The sequence below is a fragment of the Scomber japonicus genome, chromosome 10 (assembly GCF_027409825.1).
Source record: "Scomber japonicus isolate fScoJap1 chromosome 10, fScoJap1.pri, whole genome shotgun sequence".
Lineage (NCBI taxonomy): Eukaryota > Metazoa > Chordata > Actinopteri > Scombriformes > Scombridae > Scomber > Scomber japonicus.
The window spans coordinates 24917979-24936851 of record NC_070587.1 but is presented as its reverse complement, the minus strand read 5'-3'; positions in this window follow the sequence as shown (position 1 = coordinate 24936851).

The window sequence follows — 18873 nt, the reverse complement described above, 5'->3', positions numbered from 1 at the left end:
GGCTGGAAGAGTAGAGGAGTCTGGAGATTCAGCCCATTCAGCCCACAGGGAAAGAAAAACCTCTCCCTCCTCCTTTACCCTGTTACATATTACACTGTCTCCCACTGCTCAGCCTAATGCTTAAACTCAATTATTCCTCCCACAGTTAGACAAACAACCACGTTGGCCAAGGAGAGAGTGTTCACACTGTCCCTTGGTGTGTATGTACCAGCGTTGCGTTGATATTCGCAGCCAATATTAACCTTTTATTAAATCTGCTACAGTCACTGTCATCCACCTTAGAAATGATGGATATGAGTGCAGTTTGTTTGGTTTCCGTATTTATTGGAAAATTAACAACGAGGTACTGATGAATCCGGAAAGTTCTGAAGTGAATTTGATGACACAGTAAGTCACTGAAACAAATTTAGTTAAGAAGATCAAGTGTCTCAATAAGGAGTAAGACGGAGTGGGACGTTGACAGGTGGATTGCTGCACTGATGTAAATCATGCAAGCATCTTAAGGTCCATTTATGCTCAACGTACGTACGAAAATGTATCCATCCGTTTCAAACGATGTTACCGTCACTGCTCACATACTTTCATGCATCATTTACGTTGGCATGGATGTTAACCAATACATCCACCAGGGGGCAGCACAGAGTCAAACGTTTATGACAACAACAAACTCAAAAACAAACATGCCGACTGTGGAGGAGATATTGATAATGTTCCTCTTTCATAAAAGACAAAAACAATATGTTTAAAGTTTCTAACCAACTCACAACCTGTTGTTGTGAGTTGGTTATTTCTTCTTTGTGTCTCACTAGAGCTACGTATCGAGCAGTGACAGCAACACTGCACCCCCCTATGGTTTCCGGCAGTACTGCTCCGTTTGGTCCATAGCTGTAAACTTTATGGAAATGTACAGAAATACGGACGAAATGAACGGAGAGCACGGATAGAAGGCTCCGTCCGTATCCGGATCTGTATTTAACGTTGAGGCCTTTAGTGGACTGTCGTGGTGAAGATTTACTAGTTGATCTACACTCCAACCCTGTAACCAAAGTCACATAAAGAAGGAAACTGTAGATACAAGCAACCAAAATGAGTTTATCCTAAGGTGGCTTGTTTCATCCTGAGGGACAGAATGAGGGGCACTGCCATCCAGAGGGGAGCTGGTGTAGAACTGCTGCTCTTTCACATTGAAAGGTCAGTTGAGGTGGTTTAGGTATCTGATACAGATGTCTCCCTTCAGAGGTTTTACAGGCATGTACAATTGGGACTCCTGGGTAGAACCATAATGTGCTTGAGGGACTGCATATCACATCTGGCTGGAAACACCAGTAAGAGAAAGAAGGGAAAAAATAACAACATGATTGTTCCCCAGAGGATGAGCCTTTTTAAATGTTGTACCACCCATGGACCAAATGTTAATTTTACACTTAATAACCATTCAAATAGAATTGATCAAGCAGAGTGCAGATACATTCTTTTGATCTTAATGTTGCCCTCATGCCTTTTCTTTCCTCTAATGTCCCTTTGGCAAACATAACTTTTTTATACTAGTTTAATTTAACTGCAATTAACTGACTTGAAATGAACTGGACTGAATCACATTATATTGAGTTGAAATGAACATACTGATTAAAGTAATGCTGAAAGTCCAATCATCTCGTACAATATAAATTGCATATATGAAGTTCATACTGTAATATCATTGTAAAAAAAATTGTTGTGGTCTTTAGAATATAGAGATTGTAACCACTTCTTATTTTTTGGTTCATCACATCCTTCGTAGATACAATGGCCTTCTTAGATAATGACCACTAAGTTGTTCTATGTGAAATTCGAGATATTTATTCCCATGGGGAAATTTGTTTCCACAGTGCTTTGTGAGCGCCTCCAGTACATACAAATAAGAAGGACTGTGCAAATGTTTTTGGAACTTTGGATGTCTAGATTCTTATCCATTATCCAACACCATCAGGGAGATGCCTGATGTCCGTCTGGTGTTCTGCAGCATGACAATAAGCAAAAAGAATTATCTTCAACAACAAGAAGAGCAAGGAGTCCTACAACAGATGGTTTGGAGTGACTCCACAGAGACCTGATCTAAATATCTTGGAGTCAGTCTGGGATTACATGAAGAGAAAGAAGCGGCTGAGATGCTGAAATCCACAGAAGAAGAAGAACTGTGGTGACTTCTCTGAGATGCAGGAACAACCAACCTGCCGAGTACCTGAAACACCATGTGCAGGTGTACCGAGGAGAACTGCTGCTGTTTTAAAGACAAATCTGCTCACAACAAATATCGATCTCATTTAGGGTTCTGCAGTTTACTCAACTTTGAACAAAGTTAATTGATAAAACAAGCAAACTCACTTCATTTTAGTGCCTAAAACTTTAGCAAAAAGACTAATTGTTCTCATGATTGGTGGACAGTAGAGTTTAAAACCCACTATAGCTGAAGGGGATCACATTAAAATGTGCCTTTTCCATTTAAGTGTCCTGTATCTGCCACCGCATGAGAATAGAGTGAAAAAGGATCATGTGCTATGGTAAGCGCCATGAGAGTGATGGCTCTGTTATTGAGATCTAAGAGGTTGGGGGTTGGAAGCACCCGTTTTAGATGTTATCAGCCCATTAAACGGCTGTTATCAGTGGTCATCAGGACCCATAGATCTGGCTCAAGTCAGTAGGTCGTTATCATCTCTTGCTGAGCTAGAGGTCACCTTTGAGTTACAGACGCTATAGCGGCTGTAGTAATTATGACCTGGGGAAGTGACGTAGATCAGATGAAATCAATATGTGCTTGGTTGGGAGGAGGATGTGGCTAGGGTAGATTGAGAGATTGATAGTAAGTTGTCAAAAAGTTGCAAAAGCAACAGAAGACTATAAACTATTTGAGACCCACTGTTCACTTCCCATTTAAACTGGACATTTTTACCATAATGGTGGGACATATTTATCACATTTTACAGCATTTATAATCAACATTCGCCATGTTTAACCATGTTCAAACCATAATATTGGGACATTTTTATTGCATTTTACTGCATAACAGATGGTTGCCACCTTCTAACCATGTTTCAATTGATCATTGTAACCTAAAAAAAATCTTTTTGAGCCCTAATCATGTGGTTTTTGTTCCTAAAGCTAACCAGACCTTAACCACAGCATTGTCATATCATAAAACATCATTATTTTATAATAGCATAGGAGGTACCATAACGTAACATAGTAGTATATTACGGTTCTATTCCAGTGAGTTGCAGATGAATTACAGATGGTTGTTTCAATTGGTCATTGTAAACCCAACCATGATCTTTTCCTTACCCTAATCAGCTGATTTTGTGCCCAAAGCTAACCTTAACCACAGTGTTGGCACATAACACATTGTTTTTTTGTGATGACATAGGGGGTAACATAAAATAATGTAGCATATTACAGATCTAGTCTGTTGATATGCACCTACTCGTAGGTGCAGTCTGCCCTGTCTAAAGCATTATAATATTGGTGATAACCACTGATAACAGCCATTTAATTGGGCCATCTGAAATGTTTTTTTGGATGGCCAATGATTTTGGAAGCATTGTGTAATACATTAGAACAGACAGCATGGTGAGAAAACCAGGGGAGTGTGGACTGAATTACGCTTTTGTAAAGCAGTAACAGAAGGTGGGGGGAAACAGAAAGGGCTTTGTGTTTGCAAATGGAAGAGAGTCTTTGCTGGCAGCATTCGTGGATGTCTGTCATATAGGTTGAACTGGAGTACTTAAAGTAGATGGACCGGTGCAGTCATTAATGTACAGGTTCCCTCCTATGGACACAAGGCTGCCAGGTCCTCTCCAGTGTTGCTGGTTGTGACTGGATGTTGCTGTTTCTGTTCCTTACAGTCTGTGGTTTATCAGTGAGAAGGCTATGTATCCAGTGAATGACTATTGCTGGAGCTTCCTTATCATCTGATCGTGATGGATTGTGTTGAATGTGGAACTAAAGCAGAGGAAGAGGATTCTGACAAAGTTGCTCAGTGATTCTAGGTATTGTGGCAGTATATAGAGGATACGTGCCACTGCATCCACTCTTGGCGATGTAGCACCTGGCCGGTAATGACTGAATTCTGATGATAGTAGATGTTTTCCAGATGTTGACCACTGAGGTTATGTAAGATTCACATAGACAGCTCCATGGCACAGGCCTTCAGCTCGTTTTCACTGATAGTGTAAAGTATAAAGGAGCCTTGCCTGGTGTGCACAGCTCAGCTGTCGCCACACATCCTCCTGCATGAAAGGTGCTGAGTGTGTGATTCTGGCACAAGTAGAGCTCCCAGCAGCTCCTCAAGTGTGTCAAAGCAAGCACAGAAAGTGTTGGGTTGTCTTGTAAAAGGTGACATGATCTGTTATTTCGGAGAGGGTGGATTGTGTGTCACTTTAGTTTTTGAAATGCTTGTCTAGTGTTGAAGTTGCTAAATTCCTGTGCTATGCAGCTAATTGATTTGAGGGGAAGTATTTTCTATACATTGACATGGGACTCACTTGCTTCAGATATTGTTCATCCTTCTCTTAACAGGTTAATCTGATTTTATGTGATTTTATTGAAGGATTATGCAGGATTTGTCGGCTGCTGTTTAACATACAAAGTTGGCTTCTCAACTGTTCCTCAGTGTCTCTCTCCTCTGCTCTCTGTGCCTGTATGCACGAGGGCAAGGCTGAGCTAAACACACACACACACAAGTAGTCTACAGCAGAGCACAGGGTCCACAGCGAAAAGAATGAAGGGGTCTTTACTGGAGTCGAATACACCTGCTTGCTGATATTACTGTTGATCAAGGAGAACTTCAGCACAGTGTACGCTATATTTGTAGCTTCCTCTTGTCTAGGTTAAATTTTTTTAGGGTACCGCACTCACACCTTGCATGCTGGTATTGGCAGGGGCCTTCACACCCACTGCCCAACGACCCAGAAATGGCGTAAATAGAGCAAAATGAGGAGAAAATAAGAAAATACAGGCAGAGAGTAAAGTCTCTGCAGATAAATACATCATAGCATCCTGCAATGTAGAATGATAATTTAGTGAATCTTCACATAAAGATATATGTTCTTTACTGACCTTGGGAACAGACTGGTTGAAAGTTCCAAAAAAGACAAATCAGCCAAATTAAATTAAAAAAAGATGTGTTTGTAACTGCCTTGCAGAACAACATATGTTCAGAGTCACATGGTCACATGGTCTGATATCAGTGTCAGTAGCATAAAATAACTTATGTATGTGCCATCTGAAATTGTTACTAGTCTCTTTCTGTAAGAATAAAACCATTTTATGATGAGACAGCACTATAGTTAAGGTTGAGTTAGGTTTAGCCACAAACACGAATGTATTAGGGAAAGATCATGGTTTGGCTTAATTAAGTATTTAGTTCTGGTTGGAAACAACTGAAATGATTCATGCTGTTGTTTTTCAGTTAAGACCATTTCAAAAAACAGCATGCTACACAGCATGACCTCAACATGCAGGACAGAAAAGAACCGTATAAAGAGCAGCTTTATGAAACAAATAAAACAGGAAGATGTTCCTGTTGTTAATGCCACAGCAGGCATGCGATTGGACGCAGCATGTGTCAATCATAAACATTCAACTACACAGAATAATTAATGAATCATTTCCACACCTGTGCTCTGCAGGTCAGGTTTTTTTGTAATATCTGAAACTGTGATGGCAAGCTGCCCAGCCCAACGTCAAGTAAAGAAAACCATCCCAATTAAAGACTGTTCAACTCTGTTCTTGTTCTTGTGGTACGAACTAAACTTTTTGACAGACACACGCACACGCACACACACACACACACACACACACACACACACACACACACACACACACACACACACACACACACACACACACACACACACACACACACACTAATCTCCAAATTCCCCAAGCACACACCAAACACTTTCACTGGACTGTTTCCTGTACATCACACAGAAAAGGCAAAAAAAGGACTTGAACAGTATTAGTGTGTGAATATTGTTGTGATAAAAGTGTTTGTATTGAAACTGAACTAAAATGCAATTGAAACTGAACTGAAATCAAACTGGTGCATCAGAAATGAATGAATGTTTGAGTTGAAACATAATTTTGCTTTTTCATTTTGGTATTGTTCAAAGAGATATTTTTGTTTGATTATATACCTTACACACCGCTCCATTGCCAAATCTGGTACTTCTGGTTAGGTTAGTAATTGTTTTGTGTTTAATCTACAAACTGCCATATGCAATTAACAAATATATATCACCTCACAGCTGCAATTAGTGTTCACCTTTGCTTTTGTTTTTTAACACAACAGCCAAGTGCTGGATAAAGTTGCCAACACAACCTCACTGAGACCCGGTAACTCTAGTCAGGACCAAAAGTATTTTAGCATTATTATAAAGCTTCAAGAGGAAGAGTTCGAGATGGTTTGATGGGTCACCAAAGTGTCTGAATTTGACATCGAAAACTGTTGTTATTTTACCTTTTTCACACCTTTTAACCTTATTCCCTTACCTTAACCAAGTAGTTTTCATCTCTACACCTAACTGAGCCTTAATCATAGTAGTGGTTGTTACGTGTGGGCCTGTCGGGGCGCTGTGGCACCGGACTGGTTGCTTGCTCTCTCTCTCTCTCTCTCTCATCTCTCTCTCTCTCTCTCTCTCTCATCTCTCTCTCTCTCTCTCTCTCTCTCTCTCCTCTCTCCTCTCCTCTCTCTCTCTCTCTCTCTCTCTCTCTCTCTCTCTCTCTCTCTCTCTCTCTCTCTCTCTCTCTCTCTCTCTCTCCTCTCTCTCTCTCTCTCTCTCTCTCTCCTCTCTCTCTCTCTCTCTCTCTCTCTCTCTCTCTTTCTCCTGTGTCCCTCTCCCTCTGTTGCCCTCTGGCGCCCTCTCTCTCTCTCTGTCCAGGAGTGGTGCCAATCACCAGCTGACAGTATTTGAGGAGGACTGAGTAGAGGACTCAGTCTCTCTCGAGCCACTGCCCAGATCACACCTGCAAGAGGGAGTTTTTCCCTTTGTCTCTTTTCCCCAGCATGTTTTTCAGTGCTGGAGTTTTGTTTTGTTAGTTTGTTGTTTTAGTTTGGGTTGGAGATTACCAGTAGTCTAGTTTTCTGTTTTATTTGGTTAATTTAGGATTAGATTGCTTTACTTTTCCTTTTGATAGTTTAGAGGGGATAGCTGGGTGCGACGGCCCACTGTGTGGCTGAAATAAACGTTGGTTTCATTTAGAACTCTGGTGTCTGAGTGTCCTTTTTAAATATGTTATGCCCTCTCAGCGAGCCTTTATGGTAGGGGGTCCATAACAGTGGAAGATTAGAAAATGATCAGGTTAAGGTTTAGGAAGGTATTGACGATGTCATCCTGCTGTTAGATGTTTGAGGACTCATTAAGGAAATTTTGGAAGAAAATGACAAACTTTCTTGTCTCATTTAAAGCTGCAGTTGGTAACTTTGAGGAGAGAGAGGACTTAGCATCAAATTTGAAGAAGTACAACTTTCAGATCCCTCCCCCTCCCTCTCCGCTGCACTCCTGCCCTGCCTCCAAAGTCCCTCCCCCAGAGGAGGCTGACGTGTGCGCGACGACACGCAACCACGTGCACACAGTGGTTGTTGCTGCGCCATTACTTTCTCTACGCTCCTGAAGCCGCTCTCGGAGATATGAGCTTGACCGAGTTGAGGAGGGAGGGGGAGGGGCCTGTGTGCGTGAGCAGTGGTCGACAGCTGTCAGACACTCACATCAAACACAATCCTGGCTCTGATTGGGTCTTTTTTCTTTCCGCGGTGGATTCTGGCAATTTGCAGTAGGAGCAGTAGGCGGGGCTAAACAAGCCGCCTTTTTTTTGTTTTTTACAGATTACTAGTTTCATGTAATGCTGTCTTTACATAGTGACAGTCTTAGCAAATATGACAAAAAAGTTACTTTTATAAGACTTACCAACTGCAGCTTTAAAGTCTTGTTGAAGGAAAATATATACTGTAATTTAGTGTTTCATATGTGGTGATCTTCCTTTTCAACTTGTAGAACTACTATTTCCCACCGAACCATCTGAGAAGTCATCATTGGAAACTGTTTGGAAAAGGGCAGACACTTTCTACAAATACTTGGCAGGTGATTGGATGAACCATTAGACTATTTCCATCTATCACTGTCTTACCTTGCCTGGCAGCTGGATTCACAAGAGATATGAGATTGTGTGAGAATCCTCATAGGACACTGATTGATCTGATGGTTCAGACACAAGAGCAGAACTTGAAGCCTGAGAAGATAGATTCTCACTTTATCTCGTGATGTTGTGAATCCATTTGCAAACTACTTTCTCCAGAGAAGTGGAAAACAGACCTATTGTGACCACAGAGGATGCAGTCACTGTATTTTAACCATCTATCCTCCAAAGTTTTAGTATGAAAGCCAATTACCAAGTTTTCCTCCAACACCAGGTCCATAGAGCAAATTATGATAATTCTGACATTTAGCTTTGTCTGCCACCAATAATTCACTTATCATCCTCTTCTAATAGATTATATTTTTCAGGATGTTGCTGTTTTTTTGTCATCTAACAGCGTCGTGAATTATTTAGCAGTCATGAAATTTTCAGCCTCTTCCTCCTCCGTGGTAACAAGAAAAGCCACTCTGTGCACAGGATGCAAAGTCACAATTTATTCATAAGGAGATGCCACACGGCCGTGGAACACAGAGATATTTGGAGCCGGACACAAGAACACAGCCTGACATTACCCATTCATCAGTGCTGAGCAGTAGAGTATATGTTATTATTAAGAAGGTCAAAGCTGTGTAGCATACTGACTCCCAGTAGCAGGTCGCTGAGTGACTGGGAGTCTAGCAGGGATTATTGAGGTTTCCCGCAGGAATACAAAGACCTGTTTCAAGCGAATAAAAAAACTAGAGACTGAAATCAGTTTACTCTTTCCAGCAATGTACCTTCCATCATACTTGTTGTGAAGGCTTCATGTATTCTCAGGGGTTCGCAGACAGACAGTAGCATAGCATGATTCTTCCATTTCTGTCCACTGTGAAGACTCGGATAAAAAAAACAAGCATAGAAAAGAAAAGTTGATGCACCTCAGCTTTGATTATTCTTGTCTTCCCTGCCTCATAGCACAAAAATGGCCACATTATATCCTGCAGGGTTGATAGGGAGTTGATCAATACCAGTGGCTCAGCAATTACCAGGCCAGCTGCTGTGATTTCTGGCTGTTCAAGGCTCACTCTGCAGCCCATAATGTGTTTTGGAACAAAAACTCAACATCCATTCTAGGCATTACCAGTGACACCCAAAAGCAGACACACATTTGAAACTGCCCTGAATAAGAGGATGGTGCTATAAGATAATAATAATAATACTTAATAACCCTGTCCGAACATGTATTAAAACATACTCTGCTTGGGACAATAATGTATGATGAATTACAGTAATGTGGGACAATTTTGAAATCGGCACTTTAGCACAATATTTTTATTCTATTACAAAACTTAAACCACTAAATAACTTCTGTTTTTTTTATACATTTTAAATAATTTTTTTTTTTTTTTTTTTGCATTTTGAAACTACATTTTCTAAAGTGGGACAAGGAAAACATTGTTAAAATAAACATGTTTTAACCATATTATAATATATTTTGATGCACTGATAAACACAATGTGATAGCAATTGGCAACATTGCTTAATTTACGATAGATTTATATTATTAATATTAAATTACTCTAAATCCTTTGTCACTGACCTCTGACTGGGCTTCACCATAGGGATATATGTCTAATGACTTCACAGCAAGTATTTCGTGTTGAAAGATTGCTCCACACCAGTCTATGGCACCACGTGTGGAATTGTGATTGTAATTAAATGACTCCCCAGTTTTACTTTCACACCCTAGGTTTAATTTTATAGCAGTTCCTTTAGTTACCATTTGTTAGAAAAAGAGATAGTTGCATTGGAGCTTTGGTGTCCCACATTAGGCAGTGTCCCAACAAGGTGAATTTAATAATTAACCCTATGTCTTATATAGTTTGTCCCCCCCAAAAAAAGCATAGGGCCTACCTACCACCTTTTTAAAAAATGGCATCTACTCCTTCTCCCACATTAAAATTCCAGAATCTATCAATATGCCAATATATTTTATTTCAGAAGTTGAACTCATTCTCAGTGTTGGTGTACTGGAAGCTTCAAGTTTACACATCACTTTGTGTAAAATGAGTAATGGACCAGAATTGGCTTTCAACTAGTAGAGTTGTCATAAATCCTGCTCATAGGTGGACCACCTAAAATCTGATTTTCAATGAACACAGAGAAACTTTCCACTTTAAGCAGCTGCATGTGAAAACAACCTTTTAGTGTCAAACATCACTCTGCACAGTGAAGCTCAAGTGTCTAACTGTAGGAACAAGAAGAAAAACATATTTTTAAGTGGAGGGGAACTTAAAACCTGTCTGAACATGGTCTTTGACCAAAGCAGCCACAGGGCCTGACAAATATCTTGCAATATACTGTGAACAATTTTTTTCACTGACAGAGTGTGTGCTCCTATTGTCGCAAAAAGAAGAGCATGGTGTCATGTCTTAAATTATTTTTCTTTCTCTCTTATTATTTCTCATATTTACTTTTCAAGATACGTTGTGTTTATGGAGCTACAAAGAAGAAGACTACAAATCTTTGACAGAGTCTTTGACAGAGTGTCGGGGTTGGAATTTAGAGACATGGGTAACCAATGAGCAATGAGGGTCTAAAAGTCAACATATTTCAGCCTCTGTTTCTTCAGCTTTTGTTGAGTAAATTGTTTGAGATTCATGTGCACTCCCTTCCGTAATGAATCAAGCATGAGACAATTACACTTGATCTACTTCAATTTTTAGTCATACTAGTGACATAGCTCTAGGGATGGCTCTGTCGTTCAAAGTCTGAAATATCTCAAAAATGACAAAATGCTATGACATTTTGCAAACACATTCATGTTCCCCAGTGGAGGAACCCAACGGACGCTGAAGAACCTCTAACATTCCCTTAGCACCACTGTGAGATTGACTTTTTACTCTTTATTGAAATGTCAGAACAATTGGATTTATTACTGTAAAATTTAGCTCACATATTCATATTCCTCAGAGGATGAATTGTAATAATAATGTAGATCTCCTGACTTTTCATCTAGTGCCACATCTGATCATTACTCTATTTTGTCCAATACTTTGCATTGTGACCAAATACCTGCACAGCTAATGACATTAGATGTACATTTGCTTTGGTCCTGATTTGCAAATGTTTTCTTGCTAACATGCTACACCATATACATTGAACACAGTAAACATATGTGCTGAACATCAACATACAAGCATTGCCATTGTGAGTATGTTATGCTGATGTAAGCATTTAGCAAGCCACATAGAGCTGCTAGCATGGCTGTAAACTCAGTCTTGTTAAGTTGCTGTTCCATTGCACCCACTGCTATATAAGGCATGAAAATCATTAGCTACTATCAATATAATCACTTCCTTAAATAGCCACCAGTAAAACCATATCAATATCAAATGGCTTTAAAGTTCAGTGCAGGGATTCAGGGGGCCCCAAGCTTAATTTTTCATAGTAACACATTTGTTCTCTGGACATAATAGTTCATGACAAAGCAATAAGACCAGTACTATTTCTTATGACTCACTGACCAAAAGCTGCTGCAAACGTGGTGCAGTTTTTAATATTTTGTATGTGATATTTACTACAATATATGTGATATTTATGAAGGCTGGTCTTGATGCTTGAGTTTTATTTATTTATTTATTTATTTTTTGTCTTTTTTTTTTTTTTTACTGTGTCCCCGTTGTGCGAAATTAAGTAGATTGATTGAAGTCTTCTCATGCATCATTTATAGAGATAATTAATGGGAGTGCATCTTTACTCGGTTGACCTTGTCTGGAAATGAATGTTCAGAATAAATGCCTTAAAAATGTTGTACCACTCAAGGTGAACATGTGAAGGTGATAAAAGCAGGAGGAATTGGCCTAGTCAGCACAAATATATTTCTTATAATGTTTTCCCTGCTTGTGGTGGTGAAAATCTTCATCCATCTGTGTGCTGGCTCTTCATTGTAAAATAATGTCACTGAATATATTCCAGGCAGGAATCACATTTCCCTCACAACATATTTGGTAAAATAAATAAACAGGATATAAACATCATTTGTAGGACAAACGGCTGAAATAATATTGCATTAGTTATTTGTTCAAACACTGATTCATGAATGTTTTTCTGACAAGTCATGTGAATAATGGGAAAATGGTTGACTTCACATTGTGTCCATGTTTTAAATTAAAGGCTGCTGTTCACATCCTGTCCAATGCTCAACATTTCATCTCTTTCCTGAATCTCAAATCTGATTTAACAAATCAGAAAATGCCCATATGAATTTAACATGATCATATCCAATTATTTTGGAGGGCACCGACAAACTAAGGAAAGGTGTTGGATCAGGAAATGGTGTATGGGTTGTTTGGGATGGAGGTAATAATTAATTTGACACAAATTTGTATTTTAGTTGTTCCAGCCTGGTTCTGAAGTCACAACAAAAAAAGAGAGGGATACGGGCTGAGGGCAAATAAGGATTTATTTAAATGGATTTAAAGGTGCAGTGTGTAGGATTTAGTGACATCTAGTGGTGAAGTTATAGATTGTGACCAATTGAATGCCCTCCCCTTTCCCGCTCCTTCTGAGTATGTAGGACAGAGGTCACTAATAGGCAGAGCATGGTCCAGATCGGCACCTAGACACCATCCTAATATTGACGATTTTTAAATTTGTTCAATTTCAATGTGCACAGCTTCTCCGACTATTACGGTAAAAGTGAAGAAAGTCACAGACCACTGTGCATAGCAAATCTTCTCACGTGATGCTAATCAGCCAATCAAATCCATGCAATCGGACATGTGGAGAGACTCGACTGTCAGTCAGAAAAGAGTTAATATGTGTTAAGATGTTTTGTTATAAATGTATTATGTGGAGTTAAGTTTATGGTTTAAGTTTAAGTTAAGTTTAATCAATCAATCAATCTTTATTTGTATAGTGCCAAATCACAACAGAGTTATCTCAAGGCACTTTACACATAGAGCAGGTTCTAAACCCAACTCTTCAGGTTTTAACTTTAAAAAGACCCAACATTCCCACATGAGCAACAGTGGCAAGAAAAAACTCCCTTTTAACAGGAAGAAACCTCAGGCAGAACCAGACTCAGAGTGGGAGAACATCTGCCTCGACCGGTTGGGGAAGAGAGGAGAGAAAGGAAGGATAGAGGAGAGAAGCACAATGAAAATCAACAATGAAGCTAGAAGGTCCGGGACTGGAATCCGTCATCCGGACGTCTACAGGCCCAGATTACCTGTGAGACGAGAAAGCAGACAACTCCGGAGAAGAAGTTTAGGTTATTGAATGCAATTAATAGAAAATGAACGTTAATGGATATAGATGGATGGATAGAGAGAGAGAGGGAGAAGAAGAGAGGAGCTCAGTGCATCATGGGAGTACCCCGGCAGTCTAAGCCTATAGCAGCATAAGTTAAGAGCTCAAAGAGCCCTAACTATAAGCTTTACCAAAAAGGAAAGTTTTAAGCCTACTCTTAAATGTAGAGAGGGTGTCTGCCCCCCAGACCAAATCTGGAAGATGGTTCCACAGGAGAGGAGCCTGATAGCTGAAGGCTCTGCCTCCCATTCTACTTTTAGAGATACTAGGAACCACAAGTAGACCTGCATGCTGGGAGCGCAGTGTTCTAGTAGGTACATAAGGTACTATAAGCTCTTTAAGATATGATGGAGCCTGACCATTGAGAGCTTTGCAGGTGAGGAGAAGGATTTTGAATTCTATTCTGAATTTTACGGGAAGCCAATGCAGTGAAGCCAAGATGGGAGTAATATGATCTCTCTTTCTAGTTTTTTGTCAGAACACGAGCAGCTGCATTCTGGACCGGCTGGAGAGACTTGTTAGGACAGCCTGATAATAATGAATTACAGTAGTCCAGCCTAGAAGTAACAAATGCATGGACTAGTTTTTCAGCATCATTTTGAGACAGGATTTGTCTAATTCTTGCAATATTACACAGATGAAAGACGGCAGTCCTTGAAATTTGTTTTATGTGGGAATTAAAGGACAGATCCTGATCAAATATAACTCCTAGGTTCCTTACAGTGGAGCTGGAGGCCAGAGTAATGCCATCCAGAGTAGTTATGTCATTTGATAATTGGTTTCTAAGGTGTTTAGGGCCAAGCACAATAACTTCAGTTTTTTCTGAGTTTAAGTTAAATTTTTCTAAAACTAAGCACTTTCTTTAAGAGCACAATCAAAGGCTTTGTGTAATTCTTAAATGGCTTAAAAGGCTTTAAAATGCCTTTTTTTAATTTGATATATGAAATGAAAATGTATTTATCTTATTCTTTTTTATTCTCATTTTATTTATTTTATTCTTTATGTGAATCCCACTAGTAGAGTGTAAACACTAATAAATGAATTGTACTGTATTTATGTCACAGTCTACAATCTAGCCACTAGACACAGATGCTGATGGAACTACAATGCTACTTCAAGCTACTGAAAAGTAACACAGACATTATGATGATCTGGACCTTCACTTGAGGAAATTTTCACAAATTGGGCCTCAGTGAATTTTAACTGAATACCCCTGGTGTAGGAGAACGTACAGTGGCTATAAAACCTGCAAAAACTAGAGCCTCGAAACTTGAAAACTACAGTTCTAGAAGATCTATAGAGCCACTGTTTGGTTTGGAACCAAGACTGTAGAAACATGGTGGTGCAACATGGCAGGCTCCATGGAAGAAGACCCACACTTTATGTAGGTATAAATGGCTCATTGCAATTTAAATTATTATTTTCAGGTGAATATACACTAATTAACACATACTCATGAATTTTATATTACATTTCTGCCAAGTCAGTTCTGCTAGACGCCACTTACTTCTACACACTGTGCCTTTAACTAAGAAGTACAAGAGTAAACACAAAATACAAATAAGTTAGAATGTGGTTATCAGTAGTCAGTGGTGTGTGTAGGCGTATGCATGAGTGCAAAGTGTTATGTGAGGATAAGATGTCGGATGGCTGAAGAATAAAACAACAATGGGCAAGGGGGAAGACAGTGTCTCAGCCAGAAAGGTGGGGTCTTTTCGGATGAGAGCACTGTGGCCCAGGTGTTTCCAACTAGACTGATCAATCCCCCACCTGCTGCATTATGGAAACCAAAACTAAACACAAGTCAGGGGACCATCACATGGTTGTATTTTGTTTGCTGCCAAAATTTCAATTTGATACGAGAGATGTGAAGACTCTCATATCAAATGAAGATTGATTGCTTGGAAAAATTAGTGCATACTCCCAAAAGATGAACCCTTTACATTTTTAACTTTAGACTCTTTCAATGCATATTATTTTGTCTTGTGTGTTTTATAATCATGCAACTGTACGGCTCTTTAAAGAATTTAAAAGGCACCTGATGACCTGCTGTATGTATTTCCAGCCACCATCCACACTTCTATCCCCATCAACCATTCCAAACAGTTACAACGTGGCTGAAGATCCCTGACTCAGTCTTTGCAGAACATCCTGCAGTGTTCTCTCATATTAATCTTGTCTTTTTAATGTATTTCACTGTGATAAGACTTGAAAGCCTCAGAGGCACTTGGCACCAGAAAAGATTTCAGAGATAGGGATGAGCCAGCAGAAGCCCAGTGGCCGACACTGATAAAACAACAGGAGATCCAGCAGAGTTTCCTGTGACACCAGCTCTCAACATAAAAACCACCAGAGGATAGCAGTGGAGCATCATTAAGGTCCCGCCTATTTCTGAGAGTAAAATCAGTCTGACGGCAGCAACAGTCTCCACTAATGTGTGGCATGTCAGAAAATCTTACAATGGATCCTCAGTCTCAAAAGCAGCCTGAGGTTAGTCAGACACATATACTGTACACTTGGTTAAATAAATACAAGGGCAGCAAAATGTACAAGATTCCTCATATACAGTACAGCAACCACTTACAAAAAACAATGTTTGGATTTGGACGTGATTCAGTAATGCTTAAATATACCTCATGCTATATACTACTGGATTACTTAGTTTTAAGTAAAGGACTACATTCAACATGAAGTTATCCATGTCAGTCATGCAGATGACAGTAAGATCACTAAATCTGACAGTGACCATGTAAAAAAGCAAACATTTTAAACATTCTGATCGAACATCTAACATTAAACATACAGTGCCTATAAAAAGTATTCACCCACTTGGAAGGTTTCCCATTTTATTGCTTTTATAAATTGAATCATGGTCAATATAATCTGGCAAGAATTTACAAAAAAAACCTCACAACGCGTGAACAGATTTCTACAAAGTAATGTCAATGAATCAAAAATATATCAATCAGCTAAATTGAGCTTACTAATTCTGTTAAACTTGTGTCTCCTAGCAACACGATTGATAAAGGTAGATAGTGAGTGAAGACAGTAATAGTTTAGATAATTAAGTTGGACTAAGACCTGTTTTGGGCCTAACTGATCCAAAACATAGTCATAGTCACATAATCAGTACTGAATTATTGTTGTTAATATTACATTTATGCATAGTTGATATGACAGTTTTTATAATTATTATCATTAGTTTCATACTTGCAGTCTGTGGAATGCCAAAAACAATCATGAAGTAACTAATTGAATGGCTACATCTGACATTAATGAGTTCAAATTAGTAAGTAATGAGCAGCAACGTTTTTTAAATCTCCAACAATGGGTTTCCACTTCAGCTCATTGGAACTACTGTGTTGATGATTTATGCTTATTTGTAGCATTGTGCACATTAATTGTGCTAATAATGGCATAGAGTATAATATATGATGAAGAAAGTAACACAGATTTGTGTTGACCCAGCATGAACTCACCACTTAAATGAAAATCCCCCCTTTTTTTATAGTGCAGTGGCTATTGCATAAGCACGGAGTTTCCAACCATATGACTCTCGCACTGGAACATGTGACACATACATGTAGACACACACACACACACACACGTGCTAACACACACTCCTCATACATTAGCCCTGCTGGTAGGGAGGAAAAGACCACTGGCGCCCTCCTGTGGTTACAAAGAGAGATGGAATCCCCAGGAGGCAGGAGACACGTGGTTTCGTCCACACTGTTCAATGGCATCTTCCTGCTTTAAAGATCAGCTTCTATTTTACATAACTACTATGTCATCCTATATGCATGTCATGTTGTATCCCTGATCATGTGAGAGAGATCAGAGGGAGTTTCCAGTGTGTACCCATAGCTGAAGAGCAGCACTGGGTGTGGAAAGTTTTCAGAGAGGATGCTAAAAGGAAAAGGCAGAAAATGTTTCTTTGGGTGCTAAACATGATATGCCATATAGAATGTCCACAAAGCCTAATGAAACTACAGTCCAGCAATCTGTAAAAAAATGATGGCAATAAAAAAACACACACACAGAAAACCAGAAGATGAATAAAAGTTGAATACACCATCATTAATATGACAAAATCTAAAGGGAATTAATTTGGCACCAGTGTTTATACAGAAAAGTGTCACAGGTTTAGTAATGACAAGAGAAAAACATTTTTATATTGTTATCTTTATTTTTAATACATGGAATTACCATTTATTAAAGGGATACACCAATTTCAAATAACATATCTGTTTGTGCTGCGCAGCTTCTGGGTTCGAACCCACTGGCCGGCTGGGGTCCTTCTGTGTGGAATTTGCATGTTCTCCTTGTGCCTGTGTGGATTCTCTACAGGTACTACAGCTTCGTCCCACACAGCAAAACATGCAACTTAGGTTAATTGGTCACTCTCTGTCTACTCTATGATATGGACTGGGGACCTGTACATGGTGTACCCTGCCTCTCGCCCAATGACAGCTGGAATTGGCCCCAGTCCCCTGCAATCTTCTGTAGGATAAGTGGTATGGAAAATGAATATGTGCTTGGGTTTGGATTCTACATTTTACAGAAAGCCTGTCTGTCTCCTGTGAGTTCACCAACTTTATGATGCAATAAAAATGTGTTATGAAGATAGCACAGTATGTTCGTTTCATGTAAATGTTTCTAGTATCCTGTCACTCTACTGTTCACCAGTTGCTACTTTTAAGATTTAATGCAAGTGCATGTGTGATTAACAGATGCTAATGACAAACTAAATATGAGCAGATGCATAAATTTCTGTCATCCTTTCTTTTTAAATGTCCTGAATACTAAAGTAATCACTGTTCACTAGCACAAACACTGATGAGTGACAGATGTGGATGCTGCTGTTCCTAATCTGACAGAAAACAGTTACATTTATGCATGATGTTCCCTTCAGAAATAATGATAAAACAAATGTTGCTTTCAAATAGTTTCTATTGTTTGACTGAAGCTGCCAGCCTGACGATGCAGCGAATCACATCTTGTATTCTTCTCTATTTTGTTTACCTGAGATGGCAGCACAGGAAGGTAAAAGGCAGGGTCAAAATAGGGATGAACAAGAAAGGAAGAAAAAAAATAGAATAAATATGTATACATGCTGTTTATGTAAATATCACTGACAAGCAAAGCAGAATTGTAAATCTAAATACATGAATAAATAGAATTCTACATTCACAGAAGAAAGTCCACTTCAGTGTTTCCTTTGTGGGATGGGGCAGGACAGAGAGGTAGCATGAAAGGGAAAAGGAACAAAAGCAAAACAACAGCATATGAATAATCAGAAAGCCTGTGATGTTCTACTTTTCTTAAATATGAATTAAAAGGTGGAGCTGTAAACCAGATGAGAAGGTGGGCCGGTTAAAATCCTGTGACTGACTGAGACATGTGTGG